We start from the raw sequence: 20,627 nt of genomic DNA on the forward strand, positions 1-20,627 counted from the left end.
TCATATTTATTCCTGGATGATATTAAGTTTTGTGTATACAGATGCTACAGGATCTGAAAAAAATAGGAGAAATGTGTCAGAAGTAATCATTGGCTTCTTCAGCCAAAAGTATCCAAAGAAGTGGTGGATATCCTATTTCTTCAAATGTTTACTACCCCAGACACAGCACAGAGCTGTGTATGAGCTTGTCCTGGCAAAGGAGTGGGGAGGGTAACCTCATCTACCCTTTCAGTCTCTGAGCTTTGATGATTCTTATTTTGTAAGAGCAGCTTTGCTTATAAATAAGAGCAGGTTTAGCAAGTGAAACCAGTTAGCCTTTAAACAATTAACACATGCCTCCTAACAAAAGGCAGAGCTTGAACTCAAAGAGCAAACCCCTCTTGCTGTGAAATGCTTTCCAAAGTTTAATTTCACATGTAGGACCCGTAGCACTCACAGCAGGAAGGCAAAATGAGTCATGTGGGGATGTCGGGAACTGGGGTGAGAAAGCATTGCAAAAGTACTCATAACATAAATTGCTTATCACTCTGTACTTTGTTCTTCAAACAGAGATGATTTTGACACTGCATCCGGTTTCAAGGAAAGAGGAAAAACCAGGAGGGTGCTAGACTGGAGGCTAATTCCACCAGCACTCTTACCATCCTGAAAGGCAGCACAATTGTTTCTCATGCAATGATGTAAGAAGATGGGACTGTTGCTCTGGTGGCCTGTTTCTGTATGGACTGATCTATTTCAGACAGGATGAAAGAGAAAAAAACATTGTTCTGGTTTGACAAAGCTCCTACCTGTTTTCAGGGTCCTTTACAATAGTTTATATGATAAAGTACAAGGCAAAGGATGTTCACATATCCTGGCAATTACAGAAAATAAAGAAGCCTCCATCCCGTTTATCTCCAGCTTGGTAATCCCTTATAATTTATATCATTGCCAGTTCAACTGAGATAGAGGGAGCTTTCTTCTGAGGAAGAAGGGTTTTTGTCCATCTTGGGACAAGAGCACACATCCTCAAATCAGCTTACACTGGCTGCCATTTCACAGGGGCTTTTATTCCTGAAAACCACCTGCCCAAGTGACTCCACTTCACCAACCTTGTAGGGAAAAAAACCTTGATATTCTTCTACCACATTTCTCTGGATTGGGTGGTTGAAATGATGCCTTTGGGAAATAGCAGAATAGTTATGCTTAGGAAAGAGGTACAAGGATCAATTCCAGCTGCTTATGGTTTTTGTGCATGTTCCTACTCATGAAGGTTTTCATATCCTCTTTTTTCTCCCTCTTTTTTTTTTTTTCTATTTGTGGGTAGAAGAAAATGTAGACAAGAGTATGTTTCTTAAAAAGTGCCTGTTTTAAACATGGCACTAGGTACCAAATGCTGATTCACAAATTGAAGTCCAACATTCCTCTCCCGTGCTATCTCAGCACAGATCCTGATACACGTATACCATAGTATCAGATTGACTTCTTTGGGGAAAGGGAAAGTGATTTTCTTACTGATGTGGCAGGTAATTCATCCTGTTGTGAATCAGTGAAATCAGGGCAATCCAATCTATGCTAGCAGAGTTTATCCCATTCCATCGATACGGTGTTTTTCTTGCCTGCCACTGCTGCATCCTATGAAGCAATTATGCTTGGCCAAAATCCTTCCTGATTCAGTGTAAACAGCCTCTTGATAAACTTTGGGAAACATGGAGGTGTCTCATTGAGGTGGAGGCCAGTCATTTCACTTTGTATATATGAGCATAGTCCAGTATTTTTTCCTCTGGCAGAGAGCAGAGATAACAGCAGGAGAAGTGCAAAAGCTCAAAGGGCTTCCTCGCCTCTCAACCGCTGTGGCAGTCATCCACCCCAGGACAAAACAGGGTAGAGACATTCCCCCCATGATCCAGTGACGTGTAACACCAGTCTGTGCTGGGATGAGTGGATTGCCTCCATGGGGACATGAGAACTGAGGACAACAGAAAACCCCTGGCAAATGTGTTCAAATAGACACTGTCCTGGCTCTGAGATGTACAGACAACCAAGATTTCTATGACATTTGGCTTTTTCATTTAGTTTTCCAAAATGTATTCCAAAATGGGTGCCATGAACCTGTTTTCCCTGATGCCTTTTCCTCTATGGCAGTAGTAGCCCAGTGGCATTTCCCTTTGCTTTTGCCTGTCCACAGCAAGTTCCTGAGGAACTGAGCAAAACAAGATTCTGGCTGACTGGCTTGGGGCTGAGCAAGTCACTTGTTTGGGGAATGTGACTGTCACATGTGGGGATTTTCTGCTTTCACAGATCAGAGAAAAGGAAGAGCAGATCACTGGTACAGTGCTCCATGGCAGCCTGGGGAATCCAGAGATGGAGAAATAACGGGATATGGATCTCCAATTCAGAGCAGGTCGAAAAAAAACAGTGTTGGGAAATGGGTCTGTATTTACAGATATACTGCAGAACACAAGGATCACTTCATTCAGCACCAGGAGACACAGGAACATCCATATCCGAGACTTAGGTTTGCTTATTGTGCTTTTAGTATGGGATTTAGCTTATTTATCTTCTGGCATACATATGTAAGCCAAACAGACTCTGCTGCCTAAATTATAGTCAATGGAAGGAAAGAGGCACTTCCAAGCCATTGTTCACCTTATCTATTGTAAAAGACTTCTGCAGGCTGAGACAAAGTGAACTTGTAGTGTCTTTCACCTGCAGTGATTGTTCTTTAACCCTCACAAGATAAAGCATGTCACAAGCCCATAGTGACCTTCCAATAAATAGCATCTGCTAGAAAGTATCCCAGTAAAGACAGGTTTTTTACTTCATTAGACAGCTTCTTTCACTAAGCAACACTTTTTAGATTATCCCTTGAACATCACCTATCCTGCACCACAAATTAGCACTAAAGGAGCCAGCTGGCAGGGTCATGTGTCTATAAATGAGATCCACACCCAGATATGCTGCCCAAACCCCCATCTGCATTGCTATCACTGTCCAGAAGCACTGCAGGGGCAGTGAACTCTGCCTATCAAAGTGCCTAAATGTGCTTGTCCATCAATCTGCCACCCCCTCGCACCCTGAAGTCTGACTTGTCACATATCTGAATTTCAGAAAGCTGAGATGGCATCATAGCCCATCTCCTCCTGCTAGCACAGGATGATGAGGAGTTCCAAATGCTCCTGGTAGATCACATGCACCCTAGGAGGGCTCCTTTGAAGTGGAAACAATGGGGGCACCACACGGTGCCTGGACAACCTGCCTTTCCTACTCCAGCTACCAGTGGGTCAGAGGATCCCATGACCAGTGATAGTGGCATGGCACATCCTGGGGTGGGAGAGGCACCACCACTCTGCATCGTAAATGTGTTAAGCAAACATGGATAGCGAGGGAGCCAGGTGGGAGCTTCATGCTAAAACACACAGGACCTGGCAGGTCTGAGGACTGCAGCTGATGGTTTCAGGGAGGAGCTGTGTTTAACAATTCTGAGCTGGAAGGACAGGTTTGTCATGCACATACATGGCCTACAGCAAGGAAGACAAAGAGATGAAAGCTGGGGAATCCCAAAGAGATGAGAGGTGCACACCCCAGTAAAGAAAACCCCAAACTTCACTTTGTGAAGGGCAGCTTGCTCTGGTGTAAGAAGCAGCACACAAACTTGAGTGCTTGTCCAAGTGAACATCCACAAATGGGGTATTTACATTCTTCCCCATACTAACAGTGGACACATGTTTTTGTCTTCTGCTTACCAGGTGAGCAGCTGCTTATATCTGATACAGACTGATGCAGGGATGAGCTTGGCTGTGGCAAACAGCCTTCCCTCTATTATCCTCAATGCTCTTGTATTTATGCGTGTGTGTATGAGGCACATCCCACAGATTTTTGTCCTGAGAAGTTAGGGGTAACAGCTCACAAACTGAGCAGATTGAGATAGTATCTAATATTAATTTTCTTATTGTATGGGGCACAGATCCATGGAAAGCTTGAAGGTCACTGGCAATCTGCTGGTCCAAACCTTTGGAAACCACTCCTCTAGGAGTCCTCTCTAGGTGATAATGGGAGAAGCTGTCATTTGTGGAAGAGAACAAGCAGGGCTATCACCACCCAAGTGATCTGAAATGAGGTGAGTTCAACTAATCCAAAGCAGAGCTCTGGCTCTAACCCATGCCTAGTCATGTAAGTTAACTTCCATTACATATGTACGAACAAGGGGGTGGCACTGTCACCTGTGGTACTCTTCTGGGTGCTTTCTCTTACCCATCACTGCACACAAGACTGTCTGAGATCAAGAAATTGTGCCTTGGAGTAACTGAGGTACAGAATAGTAAGTACTGGGTAGCTCAGACACAATAATGTCATTTAGGAAAAACTTACTTGTCAGCCTACGTCACTGTATTGTAGCAATGCTTTGGTTTTACGTGCTAGGTAGACAGACAAAAAAGAAGAGATGGAGAGTTTGGGCTGGCTCTGTAGTAAAGGTCTGTCCTACTCATGCAGAAACACTATCCAAATCACAGAGGATCAGGAAAACCAACTACAGGCTCCCTGAATTTCTTCTGTATGAAGCAATCACAGTTACACAACTCATAATTGAGTTTACTGCACTTAACTCTCTGTTCTTTATTACAGCATTGACTAATGAACCCTTACTTTAGAATAAAACCCCGCTTCTGGTAACATTGTGGTGTTAACATAATTATTCATTGTCTGTGTGTTGTGTTTGTGCCAGTGCTGAAGAGCAGATGTTACGAGTGAAATCTGAAGAGTTTATTATAATCAAAAATAATTAGCTTCCTGTTCTGTGGGAAAAAGTCTGTTGTCCAGCAGATTCATTAGAAGAACTTCAGTCAGTCTTGTGTCATGTTGCAACCAAATCTCTGAAATGTTATTTTTTTATGTTCAAAGACTTGACAGTGAGGCAACTTATCTGGATATCACATGAAAAGACTGACTGCTTTCATTTATTGCTGTATCACTTTATTCACTAAAGTGTCATTATGTAGCTAAGATGCTTCTATAAATATTTTTGTCCTTGTTTCTCTTACATGTTGTAATTATAACAAAACTTCTATTTATTTCTGGAGGATCTACAAGCTCCTGTGTGTATAGGCAGAAAAAAAGTTTTGTAAAATCCAGGGAAACCTGAAGGTGAAGTCAGAAGCAGTCAGCGTTCACTTTAGGAAAGATGTGAATCAATTCTAGAGCCATCATGTAGACCAACGATAATGATCAAACATCTGGGAAGGGACAGGGTAACCTTTTTCAAGCACATGAAAGATTGCTCCAAGTAACAAAGGAATTAATCTTCTTTCCAAGTATTCGTGTTAGATAGGACAGCAATTAACCTGCAGCAATGAAAGTTTCACCAAAACATGAGGGAAAAATTCTCCAATTGCAAGGACAGTGAAGCAGTGGAATAGACTTTCTAAAAAGACTGCAGATAATATTTTCAAGGAAGTTAGACATCTGTCATCACTGTGTGTGCTGCTGTGGGGTAAGATTAGCTGACCCTTGAAGATTCCTTCTGCTTTGTGACTATATAGGATAGCTGAGCAGGCTGTCAAGGCAGAGATGTAGACATATTCTGAGATGGGTGAGGGTCAGAACAACAGTAGAGCTGTCTAGGGTCACTAGGACAGGCGCTGGCAGGAAGTTTAGCCATGACATGTCAGGAGAGGAGCTGCTTTAGGACCAGATTTGGGGCTTGTGGGGGTCTAAAATGCAGTTTTAAAGAATCTATGTTATAAAAGAATTTGAGTCCATATGCTATGTTTGAAAAGCGTATTTGACTATAGTGTCATGCAAACACAAAAAAGGAAGACAGTCGCTGCCAGTGATAGGTCCACATACAAATTTGTCAGCACCAGGGTGCTGAGAGCCAATCAGCTTCATGGAAAGCTTTATTTACAAAGCAGAATGGTTAGTTGATAATGGTGACTTATTTTTCTAAGCAGGTCCTTGCTCACACACTTCACAAGTAAAAAGCCTAAAATCCTAAGGGTAGGATCTGTCACTGCAAAGTGTGCCATACTCAGTGTGAAGAAGGGCAGTGGGGCCAGGCACCCAGATATTTTGAGATGTAGTCCTCTCTCCAGAGAGCTGACAGCTGCTAGACTGAGACATCACCAAATCTTTTACTATATCAGCTCAGAAAGGCAGGCCAAAAGCGCTGGGATCAGTTCATACGAATCTCTCCTCAGGTCTCTGTTGTGCAATGCTGGTTTCTGTTCCTCTTCTTGCAATAATAAGCTGCAACTGCTGCTTCAGGGATTCTACAAAGGGTGCAGCTTATGTAATATCCATTTAGAAATGACAAAGCTTTCTTTTTTGGGCCTTTCATGTAGTAGTAGTCCACCCACATGCAGGCGGTGCACACAATGACGTATCACCCGGGGCCTGAGACTTGCTGCAGAAATTGATAGTAAGCTGTTGTTATTCTAATTATGCGGCTGTCTTCCTTAATTAAAGCTATGCCACAGGTCATTTACCCTGGTGCAGAGTCCATGAACATTAATCCTGGCAGTGTTTTGGAATCAGAGAGTTCTCATTAGCATAGGATTGGCTGTGAGGGAAGTATAATCATCTGAAATCCTTTACAAAGGAATGTAAATTAGCATCCATGCCTCCCATGTACTATTGACGTAGTAAATTATTTTACTGGCTAGAAATGAAAATGAGCATGGAGCAATGGCACTCGACTGCAGCTCAGGCTGTACTGTTTGCAATGGAGATTTGTGTGTGTGTCTCTATCCACAGCCAGAAACTCCAGTTATCATCCCTGATGGCTCACCAGCTCGTGAAGCTCACGCTCCTCCCCATGCAAAGCACCACAATCCATTTACACTGAAGTAATAACTAAGAGTGAAAAATAGGCTTTAGAATACCTTATTAATCTTGGTGTTCTTTGCTCAGAAGCATGGAGCCCCATATTAGGAGTGGATTACAGTTTGGGAGTGGCTTACCCCATTGTAATAACAGGAATAATTCTTCAACTTGTCTAATTAAGCAATGTTCAAACTTTTGTTTGGTCAAAAATTACACTTCAAGATAGCTTTGTTTGGAAAGATTGAAACAGGCCCCAGGTAGAGAAAAAAAAGGCTGCTTTTTATCAAGCACTGATTCCACAGATCAGCAAGAACATCACCCACAGCTAATCAAAAACCATCCCTCCAAGGAGACAAGCAAACAGTGATCGCCCATGCTAGAGCTGAAGAGAGGGACACCACACCCAGGGCGAAAAGCCAGATGTTCTGACTGCTGGTCCCCTACTCCATCTATCCTACACCACTGCTTTTGCATTACGTGATTATAGCAGGATAGAAATAATAGACGCAGTTCTGAAATAAGAATTGTTCTTCTACAGAGTCAAGTTCTTCTTTTGTTAGAATAATTACTTCCCTGGCACACTTCCCATCCTGCTCAAAAGCCAAGCAATGGCCATGGCTAATAGCCAACTATGGCCACAGTACTGTAGCTATAATTTTAGAAATTAGTTTTCAAAACAAAGAATTATGCTCCTGATAGTAAAATATAGCCAGGACATTGAGCTATAATATAAAGCAATATAATATTTCACTGACGTGTTTAAATGCTGTATTATTCTACATGGGTATAGTCAGAGTAGTTCTTACAGTGAAAAAAAAATTAGGAAGTGGCAGGATAAGTCCTGTTTTCCTCAAAGTTAAAGAGACCAATTCTAAGGTGTGACACTTCTGGCAATGTGTACTTTAAAAATGAGAGAAAACACCTATTGATCTTAAGGCTTACATTTAGACTGTGGTAAAGCAGTCTGGAGTAAAGCAATTCCATTTCTATTTAATTTGTGTTATGATATTGATAGGATCACCAGTAGCACTGTATCCAGGTAGTTCACAACACAGAGGTGCTATTACCAACATCATAATTTACAGACGAAGAAATGAAAGTCCAAATTCTCAACGCTATTAAAGTGTACAGATAAGATATCTTGACAAAGTGACTTGCACTATGGTCAGTCAGGAAATCAAATTCATGTTTCTCACTCCCTCAGCAGCACTCACATAGCTGGTTCAAGGTTTACTTTCAGTGGAATGGTTTTGCTTTTGCTGCAATATAAAATAATTTTAACCAAGACCATATGGTGTTACTGAGTCCTATTCTGTGAATTTAAGAACTGTTCAATCTCACTTCCACTCTGAGGAAAGCAACATGTATTCTTTTGAATGTTCAAAGTGATCTTGTGTGTGTGTGTTTGTTAAGAACTCACAACTGATTTATTTTGTGAGGCATATCTCTGATTTAGAAGCCATTTTCTCCTGATCTCCAGTCATCATCACATGGTAATTAGAAACCAGCCTATTGTCATCAGAATTATTTGATTTTCAGGGTGAGAGAACGATGAAGGTTGTGGACACTTCCACAGAGTATCTGAATGTCATAATAGAAGGCAGGGAACTGACAAAGAGGCTCCTTACTCAAACAGAGGTTGAGTCTTCTGAGGTATTTAATCTATTTTTGTATTTTGCTGGGGGTAAAAGAAAATTTGGAACATCAGTCAAGAAAAAATGAAGATCGGGCCATAAAGTTGTTTTGGGAAGGAAAAATTCAAACAAACAATCTCATCTGCTGTCTACAACCAAACTTTTGCTCCTGATTAGATCTAATATGTCTGGGGTGGATAGGCAGCAGTTGCTGGTTTTATTCTATGGCTTTAATAAATGTGGCAAAGTTGGGGCAGCAGAGCCTTTGACAAAAGTGATCACCTAAATCAATTAGACATGCATAAGTCCATAGGACAAGATATGATTAATAATATGGGGCTGAGAGAGGTGGTGAATGTCACTGCAAGTGGATTCCCTAATTCTTGAAAGGCCATGGTAGTCAGGCAAGATTCCCAATGGTTGGAAAAAGGCAAAGGTCACAAATGCACTCTTGAAGAAAGCCAAGAAGGAGGAGCCTTCTTGAGGAGGTGAGACCTTTTTGAGAGGTGAGACCTTCTGTTCTACAAGCCAGTGTGTCTCGCCTTTCAGTCCCTGTGAAGGTTATAGAGAACATTTCCATGCATGCGAAGGACAAGAAGGTGATTTGAATCGGCCAGCATGGCTTTTCTGAGGGCAGATCATGTCTCACTTACCTGGTTTTCCTCTATGATCAGATGATCAGCTCAGGGGACAATGGGAGAACAGATGATATTAATTTTGAAAGATCTTGAACACAGTCTCCCAAAGCATCCTCACATCTAAATTGGTCAGGCATTGACTGCATAAGTAGACAATAAGTTGGACTAAAATTTGGCTGGATCTTTGGGTTCAAAGGTTTGTTATGAGCAGTATGAAGTGCAGGTGGCATCTAGGTCATGGAACTATGGTGCCTGTCTGTTCAATGTCTTTATCCATGACCTGAATGACAGGACAGAACTCACTCTCAGCAAATTCATGGATTACACCAAATTAGAGAGAGTAGTTGATAAGATGGACAGTCAAGACATTGTTTGGAAGGAAAACAGCAGGCTGGAGACATGAGCTGACAAGAACCACAAACTTCAAAAAAGGCAAAGTGCTGCATCTGGGACACAGTCACTCCATGCCCCAGTATGGGCTGGGTGTCAGCTGGGTAGAAAGCAACTTTGCAGGGAAGGGTTGGGGTGATACCTTGGAGAGCAGGTTTAATATGAGCCAACAGGGTGCCATTTCTACAAAGAGGGGTGGCCACATACTGGGATCTGTCAACAAAATCATAGCCAGCAGCAGCACTACCCTTTGCTCACAACCTGGTGAGACCACACCTACAGCAGTGTCTCCAAATTGGGATATACAAGGCAGAGCCCGGAAGAGGGCAACCAAGGTAGTCAGGGGGCTGGAGCACTCAGCATATGAGAAAAGGCTGAGATTTGTTGAGGGGAAATTGCTGTTGCAGTTGACTACAACTACTTGAAGAGAAAGGTATAGAGATTTTCTTCTCAGAGCCACACAAAACCAGGAAAAAGACATACTGCAACATGCTAGTTCTGATTATTGTCAGGAAAAAAAGATTATTCCGAAGGTGGTAAAATAGTGGCAGAGGTGCCCCAGAGGAGCGTCTCCAAAGGTATCACATTTGGAGATACTCAGAACTTGAACCAGACACAGCTCTGAGCAATCTGGTTGTAGCTTGGTAGCTGCTTTGAGCAGCAGGTAGGACTAGATGACCTGGTGAGGTCACTTTCAGCCAAAATTATCACATGATTTTGCAATTTCTGGTGAGCCCAATGACTTGCATTTGTATTTTGAGAAGATAGCAAGTCCTAACCTGAAAATTTAAGAAGACAGAAAAGCCATTTCTACTATTACAGCTGGGTTTCAGATACAGTGATAGAAATGTGCCCCTCCTCCCCTCTCAAATTACCTTCTCAGTGATATATGAAAAGAAACAATGACTGCAGAGAAATCAGAGATAACCAAGTTTACTTTATTTACATAACACCCCTGCCAAAAAAGCAGATGATCATTTCAGTGTGCTTTGTTAGCTATGCTGTCTAGGGCTCTCATCATTTGTATCATTTGTCATTACTTCCTGGGAGGGTCCCCAGGACACATCCAACTTTTTATGAAGTGCTGGCACGGTCCCTAATATAGCCTCAAATGGGCCCTCCAGTGATCACAGAAACACAAATGCAAAGATATCCTAAAAAAACACAGCACACACAAAGGGCTTTTACTCTCCCAAGTAATTTTGGACAGACAGCTAAGTCATTCCCTTGCTCTCTATTTTCATCTGGGAAGAAGCCTTTAAAATGTCGACTACAAGGGCAATAAGGGACAACCGTAATTCCCAGCAAGCTGCTTGGGTGTGGGAAGTGAGTCCTCAGTTTTCCCTGTGGAGAGCTGGAACATAGGAGAGGCAGGGAGCCTTGGGGTGAACACAGCTGGCTGTCCCTCCCCAACTCTTGCACTGGGATCCAAGTTAAGTGGAACTTTGCAGCCAGTTGCTGTTTTTATACCGCACCACAGCACACAACTGTGTTGGTTCCTTGCATTTATATTGCTCAGACCACACAGGAAAAAAGGCAGCTGTTCTCCTAAATGAAGTGTTGTGGGGCTGCATCTGTGTTGTTCAGCGTATCTTTTTGACCTTTCTTTCTCTGCCTTCATTCTCCACCAGCAAATTCACAGCAGAATGAGTGTTGTTGATAGGCACAGTGCTGTTTCAGAACAGTGTGATGCACCACGAGGGATGACCCCACTCAGATGTCAAGCTCAAGGCTGGTCAAAAGTTAGACTTGGCTTTTTGAGTGGACTGCAGCTGTGGGTCTGTTTCTGCCACAGAAAGAGGAGGTAGGGGGTGGCTGCTCCTTCATGCTCCATGGGGCATGAAGGGCAGTGGGAGGAGAGGCTGCCTCTTCTTCCAGGTGCAAACACAGCACTCATCGCCTCAGCCTTGGCATACCACGGGCCACCTGGCTCTGCAGCCTTGACAAAGTGGTGGATGGGCCCATTTTGCAGGTCTGCCAACCAACTCCCCCTCAGCAGCTGCTTTGTTTACCTGTGCTTTGTTTACTGTGGAAGAAACGCCTGGGACCAAGGCAAGCATCCAAACCCAAGCTGAACCAGCTCATTTAGGCTTGGCAAGGGAGCAGCCCTTCTGGATTCAAAGCCAGTGAAAGGATGGGACTGGCAAAAGGACTCCTTGTTGCCTGTATTTCTTTAGAAAAGCTTTGTTTTTTGTGCTACCAGTCTTGGGACAAGGGCCTTTGAGAGAAGAATAGCAGAACTACAAGAATTTGACTCTGATCTTTTGAGGAGAGGAAAAGCAGGCCACATTCTGTTTGTGTGGGCTTGTCTGGGTGTTTTCTTAAAGCACAAAAGACAGAGAAAACAATGGACATTATTATACAGCAGGGATGTGCAGACGTGGACTCCCATACACGTCCATGGGGTGTCCTTTCAGCTCTTTACTGCTGGGGTCAGCCTGGCCCAGTGTACCTTGAACTTGCTGAAATAGAGAGCAAAGACGATAAAAACATTGCAATTGCACTTCATGCAAGGTCCACACGGATAACATAGGGATACTGACTTCTGTGGGATTTAGGCAGTCTATATGACTTTGGGAAACTGGACTTGAGGGTCTCCCTAGATGCTGTAGTGCTGAGTCCCTCCTCCAGGCATGGTGTCTGACTTAAAGCTATTGATTACTGGGGGGTCTGTGTGTGTCTCTGTGTGTGTGTGTGTGATACATCAAGCCATCTGACAAAAAGAAACTAACATTCCTCAGGCTGTCAACCACAGAACCATCTCTTTAAATGTATGTAAACTAAAGCAATTCATTACCAAAATGCTGGCAAACCCTCCGTCTTGCTTGAAGATCTTAGAGTTCTTTGTTTTCAAGTGCACTTGTGGTGAGCCAATGCACCAGGCTGCAGGAGCAGCCTGCATTCCAAAATGGCAAAAAGTCATGTCCAAAATGACTCCCTCCAAAGCACACAGAGAAAATAAAGACAGAAATTTCAGTTCTGGCTGGGAAAGATGAAGGAGGGAAGTGTCTCTGCCGTGGCAAAGCAAAACAGGCTGACCACATGGAAACTGGTAAATGTGGGAGTCTCCCAGTTCCTGAAGTAGGACTCACATCATGACCAGGGTGAGGATGGTAGAGCACCCCTGAAAATCATCCCCTGTCACCTCAGTCTTCTCCAGAAAGGACATGTGGCATCCTGCATGTGTCCCTAGTCTGCATGATGTGGAGGTTGTGACTCTTGGCAGATCTTCCTACGTAGCACCAGGTAGCCCCACATCAACCACAGCAGTGCTCAAATAAGGACTGGGAGAAGATACTGGGATGATATGTGGTCAAAAACTGAAGGAACTGAATAACAGAAAGTGCAGAACTGATTCGTTTGACAGGATTGAAATGTTTCATTTTTGTCAGTTTATTTTTAGTATCCTTCTCATGACATTAATTGGCTTAAAAACATAACTGCTAATCATTAAATATCCAGATTTCCAGGTTAAAAAAAAATCCATTATTTTCAGAAAGTGAAAATAGACATGATTTAGATACTGACCTGTATAATGCCACTTGCTAGAAACATTGTTCATATCATGGCAAACACAAACACTGGATTAACTCAACGTTGAAAAATTTTCCTGTTAAGTTCATTTAAAAAAAGAAAAAAAAGAAAAACATTGTTTGGAACTTTCAAATATTGAATCATTTGAGCATCTGGAAGCACGAATGTTACTTTCAAAACCAAAAGCAAACGGGAGGGGGAAAACCAAACCAAACAAACACTTCCTACCAATCCAAATGCTGTAAATTGATGAAAAACTCCTTGCTGTGTTTGGATGCAACCCTGGATGGGTTAGCAGTGTCCCGAGTTACCAACTCCCCTTCACAGAAACCTGTGATGCAAACACTCGTGTTTAAATAGACTTATGTGGGTAACCCCGCGATGTTGGGGGCTGAGATTACGCGGAAATGCTCTTTTTGTCTGTGTATGTGCCCAGCCGAGTGAGGGGGCAACCTGCCACCCGCTCAGATCAGCCCTGCGACTGTTCCCGTTGGGTCCGCGGTCTGGATCCGCGGGCGGGTGCGCTCTGCATTCCCGAGGGTGGCTGATGCCGGCCCCGGGCGGTCGCGGTTCGGGTCCCCCCCGCGGGCGGTCGCGCCCCGCGTGTCCGGGCGGACGGTGCCGCTCCGTGGTGCCGCGCCGGCAACTGCAGGCTCGGCGGGTGCAGCCGGCCCCGCAGCCTCCCGGCTCCGGACAAGGAAGGGGGAAAAGGCTGGGGGGGCGCAATGGCAGGTGCTATCTTGGGGCGGGGGTTCCAGCACGGCCGGGCTCCAAGGATGTTTCCGACCGCAGTCGCCCAAGCTGTCAAGGGCTGGCCAGCCTGGGGTGGGCTTCATTTCTAAAACACGGGCTCAGCGTGATGTGGCTTAAGCTCAGCCTGAAAGGGTTCGTTGTGGGAACAAATGATTCAACAAAAAAATACTTTCCTGAGCAGTGAGGACCCCATGTTACAGACGATTCCTGTCGGCTAAGAACCAAGTGAAATTTAATGAAAATTCCTTCTTGTTTTTTTTTCTTTTTTTTTATCTGTCCAGATCATACAAGCATGCAGGATGAGGATGTTTATAAGAAGCCCTGTTTTGTAAACCAGGGACTTGCAGACCCTTGTGTTGTGCTGCAGCTGCTATTTACAGTGGATACTTAAGGAAGTATTTCATTAAGAGACCAAGAGGAGCCAGAGACAGGAAGACGTAGTTCAAGGCCCTGTTCGCAGCTTGCCCAGAGGATTGGGGCAACACACTGTGTCCCTTACCTGCCTCGGTTCTATCCCTCTACTGTTCCTGACACAGTGAAGAAGTGCCTAGCACAGAGGAACATCCATCTAAGAGCTGCCATCACGCAGATGACATCAGGAATAACGCTAACAGATGGCAGGTCTGAAGAGGAGCCGCTGCCACCGATGCAGGCTGGCAGGCAAACATTCCTGCTCTGGCAGCTGGAACAACGGTAGCACAAATGAAACATGAACAATTTCCTCCCTGCCAGCAAAGAAAATAGCTCCAGGGAGAACCCAGGGAGAATAATTGTCAGCCTCCTCTAGGTATCATGGGAACACAGGCCATTCAGTAATCCCCTAGTAAACAACTGCTTCTTATTTTTAATACAGAATAAAACCCCAAGAATCTAAGAGCGGGTGCTGCACAGTTGCTGAATTAGCTGCACCAGTGCACCTCTCCTTCCGACCTTTCACTAAAATCACTGAAGTGAAGCATGCAGGAGTTCTACTGTAACCAAAATGGGCTCATAACTGAGGGTGAATCTCCTCTCACAGAACGATGCAGATAGGACAAATACTTAACATTCTTCTTGCTCCTGTCTTTGAAGAAGATGCTGATCATTAGACCAGTGAAATTCCTCCTTCTCTTGGGACTCAGCCAGGTCTTTCTGTCTTCAGATGCCTTTTTTCTTTTTTTTAAATTTTCCTTGAGTCATGGTTAAAATATGCTGCAGCCTTATAGCATGTACTGCAAGCTGGCTGGTGTGCCCCCAGAAACTTTCAGAAGCAGCAAGCATGGACAAGGTTGATGCTGGGCATTCACAATGAACATGGGTTACCTTCACTGATATTCAAAGAGCTACAACAATGCAGAAATCCTGTGAGCCTCAATAAATACTTGCCTGTAATTCATAACAATAAACTCATAGCTGGTGCTATTTGGTTCAATGGGACTACTCCTCACAGAGGGAACTGTGTCAGACTACCAGAATATCTGCACTCAGGCTTTCCAGCAGCAGCTAGTTATGGACACAAAGGGAATAATAAAAGAATATGGTAAATACACATCCCTGATGTATTTTCCCAGTTTCCAGTAACTTCCTGTGCCACTGGCACAGTACCTGACTTTTTGGCTCCTATTATAGGGAATGTTCTTTTACCTCCTGTGAAATTCAGCACACACATCTGTCATGATCCCAGCAGGTACCAGGATTCCCTCCAAGCGGGGGTCTCAACTATGATAATTTTATGCTGTGGGCTCTACTTCACTTATATTTGCAGATTAGCCTCTTCAAGAGGTTTCTCTGTAATAAAGGGCTTCTGTAAGGATGATGCAGTGTATATATGACTACCAGCTTTTCCTGTCTGCAGGAACCCACTGAGCAACATGCCTCTGGCGCTGGTATAAGAAAACTGATGAATACAAAACTGCCATGAACACACACTGTAATGAGCACAGCTGCCATTTAAAAAAATAAAAAGGCAAGATATTTCTATATCCAGGGCTTGGAGAGCAATCACTCTTCATACCCTGCAGCCTGGCACAGGCACAGACCAAGAAAAGATAACAAGAGGCCTGCTCAGTCCTTATCACAATTTTTCCTTTGCTTTTTTTTCCTTGGTCCTCACTCCCCCTTGCCTTTGCTAGTAAAACCCTGCTCTCATTTACTCAGACATGGATGCAGCAGAAATAACATGGGTAGGAAGCATGTTTCCTCTGCTAGATTACTGGCACCCGGGAGCCCCACTCCAAAATTAATTCTCCAGCCAGTATCTCTCATCCAGCCTCAGGGGTGGAAAAAGCCACGGAGATAGATATGAATCACAGGTGATGCCTCTAAACCTCTTTTTATCCTTCCTTCAATCTGATTCAAGGGGGAGGGAAAAAACCCAGCATATTCCTGTAATGACAAACAATAACTAGAAAGCCTCTGGCATTTCTTAGAGAAAGGCCTGAGTATATTTTGCCAGGATGGTTGGTTGAACACTGCTGCAGCTCCATAACCCTTCATTTCTGTACACAAAGCCTCAAAACCATTCAGGTCTCAGGAGAGAGCAGAGAGGTAGAGAATGGGGGGGGTCTGGCTTATGATGTGAGCAGCAGCCAGGCTGCCCAGGACTTTGGCACATCTCCTCCCCGTGATGGGGAGGATTTGGTTTCCATAGCAGCAACGGCATGATTTCCTCCACTCTTCCTCTCCAGGACTTGTATTCCATAAATGCACGGGAGTTATATTTCACCCCAAGGCTTTTATTTTCCTTCTGCACAGTTTTGTCGTGCTCCAGCAGGTCTGCCTTTTTCCGCCTTTTTCCGACACTGGGTTGGGGAGTGAGGGGGGGCCATGGGGATGCTGTGCAAGCATCACTCTCACCTCCTTCTCCCTCTTAACACTGCTTCACAAAAGACGCAGTGTTCCCTGTCCCCAACTGACTCATCTTCGCTGAGGTCCCCCTTTTCCTTGCCTGTCTCCAGTGATCAGCTCACGCATGCCTGGCTTTCCATAACAGAGCAGAGCTGTGTGCAAGTGCCAGGCGCCCGCACAAAGCTGGAGTGCTGCCTGCAGAGGAAATGTCAATACAGGAACACCAGGGTATTTACAAACCCCCTCTTTATCCTGTGACAGAGATGCATGTAGCTATAAAACAGTTGTACCTGCATATACTCCCCTTTTGATTTTACCCACACGAAGTGTACAAGACTCTTGCTTCTTGCGATGAAGAGGACTTTTTTTGTCAGTACTAAAGAGAGGAAAACACGATCAGAAATAGGATGGCATAACTGCAAACCACACCAGCTATTCTGGGGACTCGTAGGAGGATCTGAAAAGCAAAGCCAATTCATTTTTTGCAGTTGATCTGTCTTCAAAACAAGTGCTCCTTTAGTTGTACACGTTTGGCATTTGTCTGCTTCAGAACCAAGGAACTGAGCTGTGTTCTTTTTAATACCATAAAATGTCTTCTTCTTTAGCGTGGAGTCAATACAGAGAAGAGGCCAAATTATCCCTGATTTTAGCAGGTTTCCCAAGATGTGGGTACATGGTATGTTGTGCATTCGTGCCGATGTTTCCTGTGCTCTGGGACATCCCAACCCACATAGCCAGGGCAAATGCAGGCCAAGGAGCCCTACTGGCAGCTGGGATGGGGGAGCTGGGGCTCAGCACAGGGCAGAAGCAATCCCCAGCTTTTAGATCACGGCTGGCACTGGTCCTACCAACACAGAGGCTGCCAGGCTGAGCCTGCTTTTGGTGCAGGCTCACCATTTAGGGAGAAAAGGTTACAGAGCCCAGCACAGCTTGGTGCCTTGGCCTCTCACGGAGCTCTCAGCCAGTGGGAAATGCATGGCTTGGCATCCACCCACACTCAAATACTAGTCAAGACTGTTCCCACTGCTCCTACCAGACTGTTCCCATACTTCGGGCAAGTTAATGTCTCTTCATCTAGGAGAAAGAGAGTTCACTTAGTGGCATAAAGATGTTTTTTCACCACCCAGTTGTTATTTATAGTCACTAATGTTTCTAAGCACCTTGAGAGAAGTGGTTTCATCATGGCTTTATTGCTTTTAGTAATACTGTTGGACTTACGTGGTGGAAGAGCCCCAAAGACTGCACTCATGAATCAAGACCTCCTTGTGGAAAGCAATGCCGAGATAAATTCAACCACAAAAATCCCATTAATTTCCATATGTCACTGAATTCTCCAGTCATCTTGGAAAAGCCTTTTGCTGGAGAGCAACATCTGTTCTGGCTCAGAAAGATGGTAGTAAACATCACATCTTAATTAAAACTCTGTGTACAGTTTTGGGAGACATACTAGGTACCTCCTAGAAAAAAAAGAATTGTAATGGCTTTGCTCCCATGCTGACAAAAAACACCTGTTACTGTCCTTGTTTTGGCAAATGCCAAATCCCCATTTGTCAGAGTCAGAACGGAGTTTGGAGGAAAGGCAGCAAAAGGACTCTGACTCCTCTTGGCAGAGTGTCCCTTGGCTGAGAAAATAGCTTTACTTTTCACAACTACATTGGTAAGAAAGCCCCTCTAGACGTGTTTTCAGAGCTTACAGATGTAGGTCACAGGTTTAGCATGGGATTTGCTAGGTATACTCTACCTTTTCTTCCACTGCACTTAAATATATCTCTAAATATAATAGCACAAAGGCACAAAGCAGGGTGATCCTGCTACATTAGCTATTACTTTATCAGTCAGGTTCACAAATCGACTGTGATGCAAATATTTCTTATTCTCAGCTTCCCTTTCTTGCAGACAGGACTAGTGTAGTGATATTCTCATTCAAATATGAATAAAAGAGCTTCAAAAACCTGTTTTCAGCATTCCACCCTTGTTTGGGCCCTGCAAGTTTCTAAAAAAAGCAAAATTTCATGAGAACTCTGTCCTAGAACTTTTGTTTGAATAAGACTGGAACAAAACTGGAAATTCCCCAAAGGATGCACCAGCGCACACAAATTATTAAAGCATTCATTTTAGCTGAATTCATTCAATAAAAGGACTGTTGCAGAGCCCTTCAGGATCTATCATGATACAGAAATAAAAATATTTGGAATACAGAAGTGAGAATATGGGTTTCACCAAACACCTGCTGAAGGCTTCTGTGGTTCCCACATCCCATCAAGTTCTTTTGAGGTCAAGGAGCCTGTGACTTCTGGATCCCCATTGCCCAAACATCTCCATAGAGGATAAAATACATGCTGGTCTTCTTATTTAAATGCCGTGTAGGTGCACAAACCTGAGCTAGGTAAACCTTTTGTAGTCAGTGTTGCAACCTGACAGACCTAAATAGCATAGTATGAAAATGAACCACACCCAGCTTTTCTCTCCTGACTATAAAGGAAGTCTTGGTTGACTAAATCAAGTATAAATATCAGTATTTCATCTGTCTGAAGTCAAAGAGTCACAGAATGGTTTAAGGTAGTCTGGACCTCCAAAACCCTACTCAGAGCAGGGCTAACTTCAAAGTTAGATCAGGTTGCTGAAGTCCTTGTCTAGCTGAGTTTTTAAATTTCCATGGCTGCAGATATCAGTGCCTTGCTGAGTAATGCCCTCACTGAATGAAGGAAAAAATCAATTTCCATGCAATCAGAATTTCCCTTGACATAACTGCTAACTGCTCCTTTTTCCATCACTATGCAGCATGAGATCCTTTCACTCAGGGTTAGCCTGACTCTGACTTTCTCTAAAATCCTCCATAAAGAGGGCAATAAATGTGGGAGAAAATCCCCTCCTTGGTTCCCCAGTCACAGGGCACCAATCAGCTGTGTATTCTTTCAAAATGCAGGAAACCCCAAAATGTTTCAGATTAAGTAGTGCATGCTCAAATGCTGGGATTTCCCAGAAAAGCTTTTTTGTCCATCAGAATTTATATCCAGCACTAGTGCTGAAGTGGGAAGATTTATGCTAGGCCACTAATTTATTTTCTATTTTGGGTTCTTCCTTCCTTTGATAGCTGAGCTGGATTTACACCTCTTGGCATAATCTGATGTTGGTAAAAACATGCATTTTGCTCTTGGAGGCATAACACAAAGGCTGTTCCACAATCAAGGATATAACTCTTTCCCTGTAGATCTTTCAGTCTATATAAAGCACAGTGTAGCTGAGTACAAAGCAGACAGAAAGAGCACGTAGGTCATGACTGCATGACTGTGACTGTGCAATGAATCCTGTGAGTGTACTTTGATTGTAAGTTGCAGTCTGTTTTGATTAGTTACATTTCTTTTCTCTTTTGGAAGTGACCTGCTTGTTGTCTCAAAGCAAATTAATAAACAAATCAAAACAATCCAATATCCATCCTAATCTATTTCTGTTTCTGTTAAGTAACTTAGTATGATAGTACAGTAAGTCAGCTCTACAACTTAAATATAAAAAAGCTGATATTCATCATTTTTTGTTTCATTATGGATGGTGTTGACATAGATGCTGACCACAATTAAGAGCTTATTCTGGAGCTGTTGTGCTTTTGCTGACAGCAAATGAATGATGGAATGGCCTCACTTTCAGCAAAGTCTAGAATTGCAAAAATAAAGTGGATAGAATTAATAAAAAAATCAGAAGCTTAGTGATTTGTATCCTTGTGAAAGCCTAGGCAGATAATTTCATAGTGTTTTATTTTACAAAGAAAATAGGAGCTGCATAAATATGTAAATGAGCCATCCAAGAATGAGCAAGCGGGAGAAATATTATTGCTATTTGGCTGGCTGGCGTGATATATATGTATATTAACAAAAACATGCTCAGTGTCATACATGGATCTTGTGTGCATTTTTAAACACAGATGCAGAGCTGAAAGTGCGTGCCTATGCATGCAAATAAGTGATAAAAATATGGATGGAAGCATATGCATTCAAATGAGTTGGCACCTCTATTCAAACAGCAGAGAAATCTGTATGTGTCATGATTTCCTCTAAAT

At 43.5% G+C, this 20,627-nt stretch overlaps 1 long non-coding RNA gene across 1 annotated transcript; it reads left to right on the forward strand.

Moving 5' to 3' along the window:
* The first annotated feature begins 3,874 nt into the window (after positions 1-3,874).
* On the forward strand, positions 3,875-20,002 carry LOC116439799. The gene is made up of 2 exons (XR_004238283.1): positions 3,875-4,096; positions 14,029-20,002. It is a non-coding gene; the product is annotated as an uncharacterized LOC116439799 (long non-coding RNA).
* The last annotated feature ends 625 nt before the right edge of the window (positions 20,003-20,627 follow it).

Source organism: Corvus moneduloides, chromosome 2 (assembly GCF_009650955.1).
Source record: "Corvus moneduloides isolate bCorMon1 chromosome 2, bCorMon1.pri, whole genome shotgun sequence".
Lineage (NCBI taxonomy): Eukaryota > Metazoa > Chordata > Aves > Passeriformes > Corvidae > Corvus > Corvus moneduloides.